Source organism: Haliotis cracherodii, unplaced genomic scaffold, assembly GCF_022045235.1.
Source record: "Haliotis cracherodii isolate W230 unplaced genomic scaffold, xgHalCrac1.p SCAF_18, whole genome shotgun sequence".
In the NCBI taxonomy this organism is placed as follows: Eukaryota; Metazoa; Mollusca; class Gastropoda; order Lepetellida; family Haliotidae; genus Haliotis; species Haliotis cracherodii.
The window spans coordinates 28,397,741-28,414,334 of record NW_027266273.1 but is presented as its reverse complement, the minus strand read 5'-3'; positions in this window follow the sequence as shown (position 1 = coordinate 28,414,334).

The following is a 16,594-nucleotide window of genomic DNA, read 5'->3' as shown; positions in this document are numbered from 1 at the left end:
CTGGTGATCTTGTGATGAGATCCTTGATCTCTTGGAACGTTTGTTCATGGTTTGGAGTCCAATTCCACTGACTGTCTTGCTTAATCAGATCACGCAGGATGTGAGTTATCTCAGAAAGACAAGGGGAATACTGTGCAAGATAAGTGAACATTCCCAGATAACCTTCAAGCTCCTTCTTGCTTGTAGGAGTTGTCATTGTGCGCACTGCTTCAACTTTATCCGGGTCTGGTTTCACGCCATCAGAGGGTTTTGATTTCTGTCAAATATGAATCTCATTTTGGCCCCGAACACGTGTATTAAAGCGAAAGAGCATGATTGTCACATCCGTTTTAGGGATACAATAGTTTTCAAATTTTGTGTACAGAGGTTGCAATTTATCCTTTTCTTCATTTGTCAGTGTCCAAGTATTAGATACATCTCGGCCCTCCTGACCAATGTACAACAGAAAATAGCTACACTTTTCCTTTTCATCTTTCGCCGCGAGTGGTCCACTGAACAGCAATTCTATAGTCTGTTTCCACTTTTTCCAACTTTCTGCCACATTAGCGGCATCGACATTATGGGCGGAATGTCAATTCGACCTGCCATGACTTCTGACACCATGTAATACCTTTGTATTAATGACAAAACTCGAGCTCAATGCGAGCCAACTTTACTTCGGCCATGTGACGATAAGTACAAAAATTTGGTCCGACAATCTCCTATCAACAATACATATAAAACTCGAATCTGTAAACGAAACAGGATCCATTACAGGCTGTATCTGAATGTGACGTGTGATCGCCTGCTGGCAGCAACACCCCAGTGGTTGCCCACACTAAAGCTTTGATGTCATTATTTTGACACTCCATGATTCAAACCATGTGTTTACAAGGTCTCTCGTGGCTGATTGCAAGGAAACAGAATCAGGTATGTAGAGCTGCGGTGTCACACGAGAACAGGCTTAGAGTAATGATATTTTGATAACAACAATAACAATAACCATTAACTCAACATGCTCAACCAGTTATCCCTGAGAGGATACGAATTATCTAAAACAGTGCATAAAAAGAGAGACTCCAATGTGTCAACAGATAATCATCCCTTATGTCGAGCACTATTCCAGCAGCTCCAATCTTTGAGGCATAAATTTGACAATTGTTTACATTTAAGCATGCTCTTCTTTCTACTTTCCTTCATACGACTTTCCCTTTCTTCACTCACTCACTCATTCACTCACTCACTCTCTCACTCTAACAACATTCAAATCCTCACAGAGCAGTGATTTCTTGTGTCTGTAAAGTTTTCAGAAAGATCCATGGTAGACCCCAACTTTGAAGCGTCAGTGGCCAGAATCATGCCCGATAAAACTTCCTATTTTACCACCAATTGGTAAGAATACGCTCATCTTTTCAAGAATAGCGGGTATCATCACTGTTTGATAATGATTAACAAACACGTGCATATCATTCTGTCGTAGATGGGGCGGGATGCCGACTGTTTCATAATCATAATCATGTGATTATGAGTCTCTGTCAAATACGCAATGGACGTCCTACAAATCAGACATGATACAACTACAAATCACACATGATACAACTACAAATCACACATGATACAACTATCATACACCACAGTGTTCTTTCAGATTTCTAGTATTGGAGCGTCCGCCCGGAGAGCGGAAAGTCGGGGGCTCGATCCCCGGCCGCGCCAAACCTCAGACATTAATAGATGGTACTTGTTTTTTTAATGCCAATAGTCTAATAATCTTTAACGCGACGTTAAACCCCATTTCACCCCACCACCGAATTCACGTTCAGAACGATGCTCGTCTTTGCCAGCGTCAAGAATTCGCCCAATGTAATAAGATAACGGATACTTTGTGTGATGTACGATCTTACGATCTAAAATGACAAAGGTTATCAAGAAGATTTGAACAAGTAGACTCATGTGAAATAATGACATTGACCCATCTTTTGGACATCAGTATTTATGTTCTAACTCTCAATTTCGATATATGTGATAATCACAGATCATGTCAGAAGTTCGCTCACTGAGATAATTGCTGGGTCAAAACTTCACGAGAGTTCTTACACCGACAAACACATCAAGTGCTGCACATGAAGCCGCTGAAAGATGATTTATGGACTGTGACGTGTACACCAATTAAGAGTCTCGTGAATGTTTTCGAACTTGAAAGAGTCATGCACCTGAGAGAATGTCTGTAAAATACATGAAAGGGATCAAAGAATAATATTAGTTACTTTTGTGACAGAAAGAGTTGATATTCATTTCCACTGTGTTGACGAATTCTGACAGAGGTGGTAGAAGGATCACTGCGCATTGTCGCCGGTGGTATGCAGGTGCTCTTTAACTTTATTGATAGTTTGTGGAGGTTTGTTTGTGGTATTGGGGATGCTTCAAGTCAATTACCTGTGTGAAACATGATGCCTGTGATAAACAGTCACACTTTGTAGCTGCGGGAGTTACTTCACCGAGTGGGTCATGAGGAGATCAATACCACTGTAAATGTGAATGTGGACAGCAACATGTGGTTTTAAGGTGGACTCCCTGGGATGCCTCTGATTGCATTGTCAAAGGTTGTTTTTATTAACAGCTTTGACAATTGTTTGTATTCTATCAGGAACTATTGAAACTATTATTACCGATATCAACAGAAAGCAGCAGGCACTGTTAGATCCGGTCGTTAGGCATATTGGATTTAGAGAGAAACAGATTGGTTTTGATGAACTCGACGTTTGAGGTGAAACTGTTCTCTACAGTGACTGAGTTAGGTTGAAGACCCGATCGTACATCATTGAATCACGATGTGTCAGTTTAATGGAGGAGGGAAGCCAATGAACGCTGATCACAGACGTGCCCACTTGGATGACACCAACGAGCACGAGTCCTGATATCTAAAGGTCATTATAGGTACAAATGATTCACACTCACCAAATCCTGACACGGCTAAGGGACCTAACTCTACACATAGACTACTACTGAGGTCATGAGTCGCTTTTCGAAGAAATTAAGCGACAAAACCCTTCCAATATCCAGTAGAGATCTCTGTATAAAGTGGAGTCGATCGTACGATTCCGACTATATCATGAACATGTGTTTATCACTAGCATTCCATACACCCGGAGTCCTTTAACAGAACGTTAGGCAACACTTGCACTGAATGTTTTTAAGTTATGTGCAGCCAGTTCGTGTCTATTTGTGGATGTTTCTGTTGGTCTGACAATCAAACAGTCTATGTTTTTTAATTATGCAATCACTGTTAAAAGAAATAAAATGCATCACTAAACTCTGACTTACTTGTATGTTTATGTTTCTGAAACCAGAAACTGTTTCTGTTTCTGTTTCTGACATACTTGTATGTTTATGTTTCTGAAACCATAGATCTCAAAACCTAGACATTACACTAAGTCTGGTATATCTACGGAAGATAGTGTGTCCGAAAGTTGACGATGACATGATCACCTTTGCAAGAAGCATCAATCAGCGGAGATCGTTGGCAGGGTTGTATCAGCATTCACACGACGTCTTTATTCTGCACGTACATTCCCCAGATCTACGCTTAATCTACTTAGGGCCAAGCCACATAATAAATGTTTGGGATCGTGTATTATTCAGTAAAATTTCTTATGATCTTGAATACTCTTAATGAAAGTTATTCATCATACTGCGCCGTGTCCCTGTGACCAAAGCATGTTCATGGCACGACACAATTATTCCCTCTTTCAATGGATCAGAGTTCACTTAAATAAATTATCGGCTCCTAGGCAGTACGCAACATTGGCTGCCTGCTAGAGGTAGGTAGATCACCCACTCCATCTTTGTGTCTAAGTGAAGTCATACAATTGCACCAGTGTAAAGCAGTGAACGTCTGTGAATGAGACGTTGACGATGTTTTGAGACGTTGACGTTGAGATGGTACCGACTGAAGCAGTGTAAGTGTGTCTATCGCACTTTCCGAAATGTTGGAATCAATGTAAGGAAGTCAGCTACCTACTTATGTGATTCTTCTTCCTGCAACAAGAAAAGCAAAGGCTAGGTGTCGATCTATGCCAAGCTTAGTCCTCCCCTTCCTTCGTTCAACCATGTATTCCAAACAACTAATCCACAACATCAACTCCTCGGAGAAGTGTCATGCAGTTCTAAGATTCAGTATAAATATCAAAGTATTATCATGCTACATAAAGCTATTCTGCCCATTCATAACTCGGAGGAATCTCGCAAGAACATCTTCCCCACCACGAATGTAACAAGGGATTTCTCCAAATGATGTCAGGATCCGAGAATAGTGTTCGAATCCTAGATGTGCCCTCATTTCTCAGTTCTAGGCACATGTCAACTATTTTGATTACATCTGGTGTTCCTACCTCATGTGGCAATATTTGAAAGTATCCGCTCCAGTGTAAAAGCAAAACGTTAACGCCAGAGAATATCAGACGAAACAGATTCAAATGGGAGAAATAGACAAAATATCAGCGAAAATGATATAAATGGATAACTGAAAATCAGTGATGACACCAGGTGTTCACAAAAAGAGTTAGTATGTCATGACCTTGCGTTCCTTCGCCATACATCATACTGAAATTTAATTATTTCAGGGCTTTCAATGATTTTAACATACCACACGTGTCCTTGGTCCCTCGTTGAGGATTTGCTGACAAGCGGAATTATGTATGAATGTGGAATTGCAGTATCACACAAGAACAGGCTTAGAGTAATGGCATTGTGATAGCATTATAACAACTATCAAATCAACATGCTAAACAAATTATCCCCTCGCGGGTTCAACAATATCTCAAGCGTCACATACAGCGCCTAAATAATATTTCGACAGATGGAAATGTGATTCGATTGTGAAAGTAAAGGATGTGATATCGATATGGTAAGTTACAATAAGAACAGTTAATTGACGGAGGAGATCACAAACGTCTATTTTATTTAAAAACTAATGTGACACTGGTATGACATGATTACTAAGAAATAACACTGGGAAAATATCCCAAAATCGCTGTGGAATGACAGAGGACAAGGGCAACGACACAAAACTACCAACCTTGGCTCTATAACTGTCATAAGATCTATCAGTGTCATGTTGACAGCAATGTTTACCTTTGGCTCATTGACTTAATCTGAATAAATATATGATAAGGATATTAGCCAGAGCTTGCATTTTCAAACCAGGATTGAGAGCTGAATTATCTTGTTAAGACTTGATTGTGTAGAAGCCTCCGTCGTACGGCAGGACTAATGTTGTGTAGCAAAACTAACACCTACTTTTTATGCAAATTGTGTGAGTCGCAGGTGCTACCGTTAAAGCAGGACATGCTTACCCTTTTCGAAAGCACCTGATGTCATCACTGATTTTCAGTGATCCATTCATATAATGTTTACATTATATATTTACTTATCTCCTCATGACTTTATACATTTACACTTATGACGTTATATGTTTACACTTGATTAAGTCCAAGGTATGTGATGCTACATTGAAACATCTGTTTGGTAAATAGGTATGTGAATTACCATCGTTCCTACTACAACAAAGTGTGACTACCTAAACTTGAATATCAATATGAAAACTTTACATGACCCTCTTTGCCAAACCAAAAACAGGTTCCATCAGTAAAGGACCGCATGCTACTGAATTTGAAATTTGCAAGTAATGCTTTAAACCTAACCCCCTAGATGTCACAGTGACATATATGACCCAGAACTTTGATGTCCAATAAAATTCATATTTCACCCCGAACATGACGCACATTCACTTCCCTGTCCTGGGATATCATCCCCAGTCACGTAAGGCAAAGTGACATTGCTGGAAATGACCTCTGAAAATTAAGTACATTGTAATGTCGTAATTGTTGACATTTTTACCATTCATGGTGTTATTTTATATATGTCTTGAAATTTAAGTATCGGAATAATTAGTCGGGGGATTCAATTGCAAACATAGCACATCAGTGATCACGGGCAGCTATGATTTATAAAATCGCCAATAATCATTCTGAAAAGTCGCCAGTAACCCTAGAATCGTTAAGCATGTTTTAGTCGGAATTGTACAATGAACTCTGCTCTCAGCACATCCATGTCAGGTTGCATCAGGGGAACTCTCAAATCAGCCAATCAGCGTCCAGTCTTCTCAATTATCGGTACGACTGAGGGAAGTATTCTGACAAGCATATCTGATTTCTCTATATTGAAAGCGAATATAATCGCGGAAGATGAAAAAATAAGCGATTATAATCCTGTGGATAGTTTTGTACATGTTGACGCTGTAAGCGCCATGGCATCTGCAAGTTTCAAATAGAGAGTATATGTGTACAGTGTATTCCATGGCGGTTTTCTTCATACTAAGATTAATAAGACTTATACATGCTCAAGGCACATACAGAATGAAACTTTGTAAAAACCTTATCACACAAAACGATAGCGATTATTCTAAAGCAATAAGATGATGGTGGATACGAGTTACTGCATGTTCAAAACGTCTTTCATCTTCCAATGAACACAGTAAGGATTATGATAGCTGCAATATTTAATGAGGTGAGAAATGAGTATGTGGACCTGTCTTTTAAAACCCAGTATTTATTTTATTCATTTTAATTTTATTCGAGATTTTTATGTCACTTTAATTGCAAGTTGAAGCCCTTCACAGCAGTTTTTACATCAACGATCATATCTAGCGGTGCCATGGACACTAAGCATCTCCAAGATGATCCATGGACTGTTAGCTGTGCAGCAATTAAAACTCTCGTGAACGTTCTGCAAGTTGAAAAAGTCATGCACCGGAGAGGGAATATCTGCAAAACACATGAAAGAGACCTCGGGATCATATTATGTTGCTTATTGATTGGCTTGCCATTCTCACTGTGCTCAATTCTTCCTTTAGCTGTGGAAGGAACACTCCACATTTAGTGGCATAAAGGGTAGCTCTGTCTCCAAACGTATCCTTAGAAGGTGTTCGTCAACATTATCAAATATCTCTCTGAAATACGATGGGCTGTTGTTTTGAGTTGTTGTATGAGATATATGTGTTATAAGCGATAACCAAGAAATAAAGCGACAAAACCCTTTCTACAATTATAGGAAATCGCAGCTAAAAGCATAAATAGAAAGAGCATGATCGATCGTTAAACACATGTTGTGAAATATAGACACTTAAGGCTTGAGCTGCTGAAATATTGCTCGACAAAAAGGGAAAGTTTGACTATGGGAAAGTTGAAGTCATCCGTTTTGTCAATCTGTTTACAAGATTTCGAGAACGTTCATATCAGGTATGTCGGTACCAACATCAGGATGCTAATCTACAAATCTCAGCTACCTCTGATATGGATGATCGTGTCTGGAACAGGAAAAGCAACAACACAATCAACACCCATTCTACAATATTGAATCTTCAGACAAGTATGGATGTTGATTCAGTAATTGGTATCACATTTTTTTCCTAAAGATAAATCTCGCAAGAATATCTTCTCCAACAATTGAAGCAAGAGTGTTGGAGTCACTCGACAATTGCCCAATCGGTGCTTTTGATTTGGATTGACGTGGGCACGAAGCGTACGCCTTGAAGAAATAACAATCCACCTGAACGTTTTTCACCATACAGTCTCTAATTTAGTGTCCTCAGCAGATTGAACCTTGTGACAGCTGATTCTATGTGTTGACCCTCATGTTAACAGAAGTACTGCTGTGTGGCGTCAGTGTGTGTGTGTGTGTGTGTGTGTGTGTGTGTGTGTGTGTGTGTGTGTGTGTGTGTGTGTGTGTGTGTGTGTGTGTGTGTGTGTGTCTGTTTGTGTGAGGGGGTGGGGGTCTTTATTTTGTGTGTGTGTGTGTGTGTGTGTGTGTGTGTGTGTGTGTGTGTGTGTGTGTGTGTGTGTGTGTGTGTGTGTGTGTGTGTGTGTGTGTGTGTGTGTGTGTGTTGCTTGGGGCACCCACAAAAGAAAGTTAATTACTCAATTACTAATTACAACTCCGATTACGAAATGTTAAATTTAGCAATTTCAAATTCCTCAGGTACACTATAAAATACATCAACATAGATAATTGAATTCTTTAACACAGATGCTCATGAGTATGGAGGAACATTTCACTGTGTATATAAGTCTATTCTCGTTGTGTATATTTGTTGACATCACACGTGACGTGCACGTCTAACAGAAGTTAGAGGTCTTTAAACTGTCAGTAGATTTGTTCAATAAAGTATTATTTTATGTTTTATATGTTCGTGAAACAAATGATTGTTTATGAACCGAAGTAACCTCCTCTGTCAACTTCGGGGAGGAGAGACCTTTTGTTGGCTTTTCGAAGTATTTCCATTAATCAGCCTGACTTTGTGCCTTTCTAAGACAACATGGATTGATGCAACGGAAGTTCTACAACATATCCATCAATCAGAACACAAAAGACCATCGCAAAACACTCCAATCCAAATCAGATAACTTCATTCTGTTCTTGCCTGGTGTCTCCGTTGGTGATCGGTCAAGCTCGGACTCTCTCACATGTAAAATCGAAAACATGCTTAAAGCAAGATTCACAAAGATGCTATCCTTTACTGAGTAGGTTTTAAAAGGACTTGGAAACCACACTTCTGGTTATAAAATTTTGTCACACACAGTATGCATTTGTCTTCCTACAAAAGATGTACATGTTCTCTCACAACACACAAATAAAAAATCTGCAGTGTCAAGATCCCGTCAGGATCAGGGAGTGAAAGGGTTCTGTCACCCAGCCGGACTGTTTCTCTTTTCAACGGAATTTTATTGTCTTTCTGCTGGTAGTTTTAGATAGGATGAGATTACTATCGAATTTGATGACATCGGTTTGTTTCAAAGTAAAACAACTTGGTTGCTGCATGAGACATCAATAGCATCGTGTTATGATCGTAACAATGATTAAACAAAAGTTTATGATCAATAGAAATGGGCTTTTCAACTTTCAGTCAAAGAAGCATTGAAATCATAAGGTGAGACTAACTGCTAACTGAACTGATTCTGTCCAAAACACATTGTCATTGTGGACTACTCGCATGATTGCAACAAACTCTTATTTCATGCCAGGAAGGCTTTGTTAATGCGGAAATTCATTCCCGTAAACCATTTCGCTTCATGCGTATTTTCCTTTGACATGATTGATAATTTATTTGATTTTATAACATGGCAATTGGAACTGCATTTTAATTTTTCATGGTTTCAAAGTAGAGGTTTATGAGAAATTATGAGAGCATCTGACATAAACGTACCTCTTGATCAATGTGGTGAAGGTCAACCAGTTGAGGAAACCACCATCCCTGTCTACTAGTGTCAGATACAATGTATAGTGTGCAGAGCTTTCCTTATTTACCTCTCAAGTCAATAGAGGTCAGATTAGTTTTCTCATATTGATCACGAGGAACGCGGGCCCATTCGTCTAAGACGATGTTATTTACTGTGTAGAGTTGCGTCCCTCCTGCATGTCGAAAACCTATGATTGTGGGTTCGAATCCCGGTTCGCCCCAATTACGTTTCTAGGTTGGTCAGCACTTTACCCGTGCTCGTTAGTTTCACCGAAGTGGTAAAGGTCTGAGACCCGCATCACTCCATGATTGCTTAAAGCAGCATAAAATCCAGCTCACTCACTCACTGCAATATCACGTCACCACAAACAATGGCCAACCACGTTAAGAAACAACATTAGCGTCGTTCTTGACATGCGGGAATTACATTATATGAAATTATATCATATTGGACTTGAAATATTGAAATAATCTTTCAGTTCTTTCTATGATTGAACACTGTGCATAATTCAATGTTTCACACAATCACAGTCGTGGAAGAGATGGATGCTTGAATATTTGAAGTCTCAGGAAAGAACCAAGTTTAATCATGTCAGAACATTTGATTTTTCACACCACTCTCTGACATGACAAACTTAAGGGAAACCTTCATCCTTTTATCCGTGGTAATCATAGATACAGTTGCATATCTGTCTTCAGAGATTCGGAACAATTGTCAAATATTAATGATCTGATATCGTTTAAAAATAGTGAAATACCCAACCCCCTCCACTGAGATGCTACATCCGCCTACTATCAACTCATTAATAATAGTCACCCAACCTTTGTCTACTTAAACGTGTCTAATTGGCTTCCTGTTTGTTTGGCTTCATCGTCATGTGTTCCCTGTCCATCATGTTGTTATGGTATTATCTTTATGTTTTTATTACTTAAACTACTCATGTTAATCTCTCTAATTTACTGTATATATTCTGTACCATGTTCATTATTCAGCCTTGCTTGACAACAGTATAAGGACATATACCGAAACGTCACCATTGCAGTAACAGAAAGACGTTGTCATCCATACATTGTGTCTACTACGTCTGTGCAGTTATTATGTGTAAGTGAGTAGTGAGACAATTTCAACATTCCCTCCATAGGTATAATTTGAAATGTGACTTGTATGACGAAAAATCCCCTCAGCCTCCACAATGAAGAAAACAACATGCCCCGCCCCCTTATATCCTTATAGTAAATGGTCAGCACCTTCATGATATTGAGGTCAGGTTTTCCGTATATGCTCTTTATCGTGCAGAAACACATGCGACCCCCATAGTGGCCTAAGGGGGATATTGCTTTACCACGAGAATATAGTGAAGCGATAACACGAGTCGAGAAAGCGATATACATTTACATATCGCCTTCTCGTCTCGTGTCATCACTTTTTCGTCTCGTATTTTCGCTTTCTCGTCTCGTCTTATCGCTTTTTGCAATCGTAATTGATGGCGAGAAAGCGATGTCCCTTCTCGGCTACTATACATTTCACGCTTCCCCCGACGTCATCTTGCTGGAACATTACTAATGGTGGAGTAAAACAATACTCAACCACTCAATCAATCACTCACTCACTCCAGTGGGACTTAACGCCCATGCATTATGCCTCGTCATTGCTGATACACTGGCTTAGTTGTTACTGGGATGGCTGACAATCTACTGTATACTTCATCATGTCTCCCAGGGGTGCCTCGCTGACATCATTATTTCCATTAATATTATCTGGTTACTGATTGTTACATATCCCCTCGCTGGTATTAACAACTGTGATGAAGATATATAGCATCACAATGACTAGCGTCCGATGCCGGTGTAGCCTGCTGAGCTGTCAATAAGCTGAATGCAAAGCAGATTCGTGAAGTGATTAGTGCGACAACAGACAATCTATCTAAATATCGTATTCCCAGAGTAGTGTTTATCACCTGAGATGAGTTGGAACATTAGGTGAGGGATTTACTTCATGATGGCTGCACAAGTTTAGCAAATTATAGCAGAACACCATAACACACATACCATGCTTTTGAACACATTCACAACTGTTATTTCATGGTCATACGATGGAGAAGCAGACTTGCCTCTGTGTCACATTACAACATTCGCCAGCTAGGTACTTTGTTCCGCGTAGTGTTGTATATTTTATGCTGAAGCGGTAAGGCCCCTCAGTTTTGGGAGAATGAAAGTTTATTTTTAACAAATCGTAAACGCTTGTGATTAAGAACAAACTAGCTGCAAGAATGCATTACCGCAAACACAGTGTAATAGAGGCAGCATAGTATCACATAAAGTAACATGATAATATTACCTCTATGGGAAGTCAAAGACAGGAACATTCAAACCAAAAATATTAAAAAGTGGGTATGCAAATATACGCTACAAAGCAACAACATATATCATTCTCCCGACTTGGACAATACAAATGTGACACAATCCTAGACAAACGACGTTTTAATTCCACTGTCTTTAATGTGCTTTAATGACACATGTACATACATCTAAACTGTGTGACGAGTCGAAATGGGTGAAACCCACAAGCACGTCACTGGTGTTTGGCGTACCATATGCTTATATCACCAAATATCCTATACAACGTGTCTGTTTTAAGCAGCAAAACTGTTCTTTTTAACAGTTATTTAGATACCGATAATTGTAAAGCTTAAGATAAATAAAGGGATCGTTGGGCTGCTGGTTCGCCAAAACAACATGGAGAACGGAACCTCAGTTGGTTATTTGCCGGTAGGGAGACTTTCATGACTCCTCAGGACACCATTCCTGCTGCTCTCGAGTGGTTCCGCAAGGTTCTGGTGGACAGGCGGCAATTGTTGCTTCAGGACAGGATTTGTTGCTAATGGCTGTCACGCTACTAGCTGTGCCCGGTCTTTACGCTGCGTCTCCAAAGGTAGGCCATGGAAGGTCTGACCATGCTGTCCCACCAAACGACTGGTCAGTGTGTGATGGTAGCCCAGTTGACGCCTGGTAGCTTTAAGGACTACCATTCCGATTATTTACCATCTTTGCGGCTGTGATACCCTCCTTCGTGCCTTGTTCACAGACAATGCCAGCAGATTACAATACCCACACTTGATGTCTGAACATGCTGCATGTTTGGAGAATGCATCTGCGGCATTCTGCACATGCATGTCACTGAGAGTTCTGACGTCACCGTCAAATATGAATGGTCACATTTGTATGATGAAACACAATTCTTCCCATGATTATCATCACCATTACCGCTGAAAGTAATGGTGACATCTTATATTTCATTAACTGATGGGGTGCTCTGCACTTTGCAGGTCTACATATTGAGACAATGTCATGGTCATGGACACTGGGGAGTGATGGAGCGGGTGATTACACATCACTTGACTACATCCAATGACATCATTTGGCATCACTGTTTGTGCTGTTCGCATTGCTGTTTCAAATGGAGATGCTGGTCAGACTGCAGTGTTTACAGGCCGCCGTCATACGACAGGAGTGTGATGTTAAGAAACAAATACACCTATTTTCACAATGAATATTGTGTGAGTATCAGGTGCTACGTCGGTGAAGGGCATACTTATGGGTAGACATGAGTAGGCAGCCATGGTCACAAGAAAGCTCGAAGGCCAAATGATACCATTCATTTGGAAGATGTGTTGCCGCTTCTTCAGGAGCCATTAGGACAGCACAAAGTAAGAACAAGACTATACTCTGTGTCTCTGAAAGACATTAAAGCCCACAATATCGACGAGATATCGACGTATATTTCTTGATATAACTTTGAAACGTTTGACTCCACAATTTCAGACAAAGGCCGCGTCCTTATAATACAGTCGGAATCGCACTTTCGACTCTGCTTTATGAAGAGTTTTCTTTTGGATATGGAAAGGGTTTTGTCGCTTTATTAAAGAACATGGTTGTGTCACTTTTATGTATAACTCCTGGTTAGATGGCGTTCATTGTTATTTGCGGAACACCAATTGACTTTTTTCTCAGGTAAATGTTTTTTATGTATCAAGGGATGTATCTGAATGTGACGTGTGATAGCCTACTATCAGCAACATCCCAGCGGTTGCCCACACTAAAGCTTTGATGTCATTATTTTGACACTCCATGATTCAAACCATGTGTTTACAAGGCCTCTCATGGCTGATTGCAAGGAAACAGAATCAGATATGTAGAACTGCGTTGTCGAACAAGAACAAGCTTAGAGTAATGATATTTTGATAACATTACAATAATCATTAACTTAACATGCTCAACCAGTTATCCCTGAGAGGATACAAATTATCTAGAACAGTGCATGAAAAGAGAGACTTCAATCTGTCAACAATAATCATCCCTGATGTCGAGCACTATTCCAGCAGCTCCAATCTTTGAGGCATATATTTGACAATTGTTTACATTTCAGCATGCTCTTCTTTCTACTTTCCTTCATACGACTTTCCCTTTCTTCACTCACTCAGTCTCACACTCTTACAACATTCAAGTCCTTACAGAGCAGTGATTTCTTGTGTCTGTAAAGCTTTCAGAAACATTCAGGGTAGACACCACCTTTGACGCGTCTGTGACCAGAATGATGCAACTCCCTAGTTTAACCATATGTTACCGATCTGTTCAGGTGAACACTTGACTTGACTTTGCATGTGTTTTTGATGGTCCCACCGATTGGGAAGAATACGCTCATCTTTTCAAGAATAGCGGGTATCATCACTGTTTGATAATGATTAACAGACACGTGCATATCATTCTGTCGTAGATGGGGCGGGATGCCGACTGTTTCATTATCATAATCATAATCATGTGATTATGAGTCTCTGTCAAACACGCAATGGACGTCCTACAAATCAGACATGATAACTATAAATAACACATGATGCAACTACAAATCACACATGATACAACTACAAATCACACATGATACAACTACAAATCACACATGATACAACTACAAATCACACATGATACAACTATCATACACCACAGTGTTCTTTCAGATTTCTAGTATTGGAGCGTCCGCCCGGAGAGCGGAAAGTCGGGGGCTCGATCCCCGGCCGCGCCAAACCTCAGACATTAATAGATGGTACTTGTTTTTTTAATGCCAATAGTCCAATAATCTTTAACGCGACGTTAAACCCCATTTCACCCCACCACCGAATTCACGTTCAGAACGATGCTCGTCTTTGCCAGCGTCAAGAATTCGCCCAATGTAATACGATAACGGATACTATGTGTGATGTACGATCGTACCATCTCAACATGACGAGGATGTCAAGAAGATTTGAACAAGTAGACTCATGTGAAATAATGACATTGACCCATCTTTTGGACATAAGATCTATGTTCTAACTCTCAATTTCGATATTTGTGATATTCACAGGTCATGTCAGAAGTTCTCTCACTGAGGTAATTGCTGGGTCAAAACTTCACGAGAGTTCTTACACCGACAAACACATCAAGTGCTGCACATGAAGCCGCCGAAAGATGATTTATGGACTGTGACGTGTACACCAATTAAGAGTCTCGTGAATGTTTTCGAACTTGAAAGAGTCATGCACCAGAGAGAATGTCTGTAAAATACATGAAAGGGATCAAAGAATAATATTAGTTGCTTTTGTGACAGAAAGAGTTGATATTCATTTCCACTGTGTTGACGAATTCTGACAGAGGTGGTACAAGGAACACTGCACATTGTCGCCGGGGGTATGCAGGTGCTCTTTAACTTTATTGATAGTTTATGGAAGTTTGTTTGTGGTATTGGGGATGCTTCAAGTCAATTACCTGTGTGAAACATGATGCCTGTGATAAACAGTCACACTTTGTAGCTGCGGGAGTTATTTCACCGAATGGGTCATGAGGAGATCAATACCACTGTAAATGTGAATGTGGACAGCAACATGTGGTTTTAAGGTGGACTCCCTGGGATGCCTCTGATTGCATTGTCCAAGGTTGTTTTTATTAACAGCTTTGACAATTGTTTGGATTCTATCAGGAACTATTGAAACTATTATTACCGACACATATATTACCAGACCACAGCAGGTACCGTTGGATCCGGTCACTTGGTATATTGGATTGAGAGAGAAACAGATTGGTTTTGATGAACTCGACGTTTGAGGTGAAACTGTTCTCTACAGTGACTGAGTTAGGTTGAAGACCCGATCGTACATCAATGAATCACGAAGTGTCAGATTAGTGGAGGAGGGAGACCAATGAACGCTGATCACAGACGTGCCCACTTGGGTGACACCAACGAGCACGAGTCCTGATACCTAAAGGTCATTATAGGTACAAATAATTCATACTCACCAAATCCTACCACGGCGAAGGGACCTAACTCTACACATCGACCACTACTGAGGTCATGGATCGCTTTTCGAAGAAATTAAGCGACAAAACCCTTTCAATATCCAGTAGAAATCTCTGTATAAAGCGGAGTCGATCGTACGATTCCGACTATATCATGAACATGTGTTTTATCACTAGCATTCCATACACCCGGAGTCCTTTAACAGAACGTTAGGCAACACTTGCACTGAATGTTTTTAAGTTATGTGCAGCCAGTTCGTGTCTATTTGTGGATGTTTCTGTTGGTCTGACAATCAAACAGTCTTTGTTTTTTTAATGTTGCAATCACTTTGAAAAGAAATAAATCACTAAACTCTGACTTACTTGTATGTTTATGTTTCTGAAACCAGAAACTGTTTCTGTTTCTGTTTCTGACATACTTGTATGTTTATGTTTCTGAAACCATAGATCTCAAAACCTAGACATTACACTAAGTCTGGTATATCTACGGAAGATAGTGTGTCCGAAAGTTGACGATGACATGATCACCTTTGCAAGAAGCATCAATCAGCGGAGATCGTTGGCAGGGTTGTATCAGCATTGACACGACGCCTTTATTCTGCACGTACATTCCCCAGATCTACGCTTAAGCTACTTAGGGCCAAGCCACATAATAAATGTTTGGCATTGTGTATTATTCAGTAAAAATTCTTATGATCTTGAATACTCTTAATGATAGTTATTCATCATACTGCGCCGTGTCCCTGTAACCAAAGCATGTTCATGGCACGACACAACTACTCCCTCTTTCAATGGATCAGAGTTCACTTACATAACATAATCGGCTCCTAGGCAGTACGCAACATTGGCTGCCTGCTAGAGGTAGGTAGATCACCCACTCCATCTTTGTGTCTAAGTGAAGTCATACAATTGCACCAGTGTAAAGCAGTGAACGTCTGGGTATGAGACGTTGACGATGTGGTTTGTTTTGTTTTCTTTTGTTTTTTTTATTCAGCCATA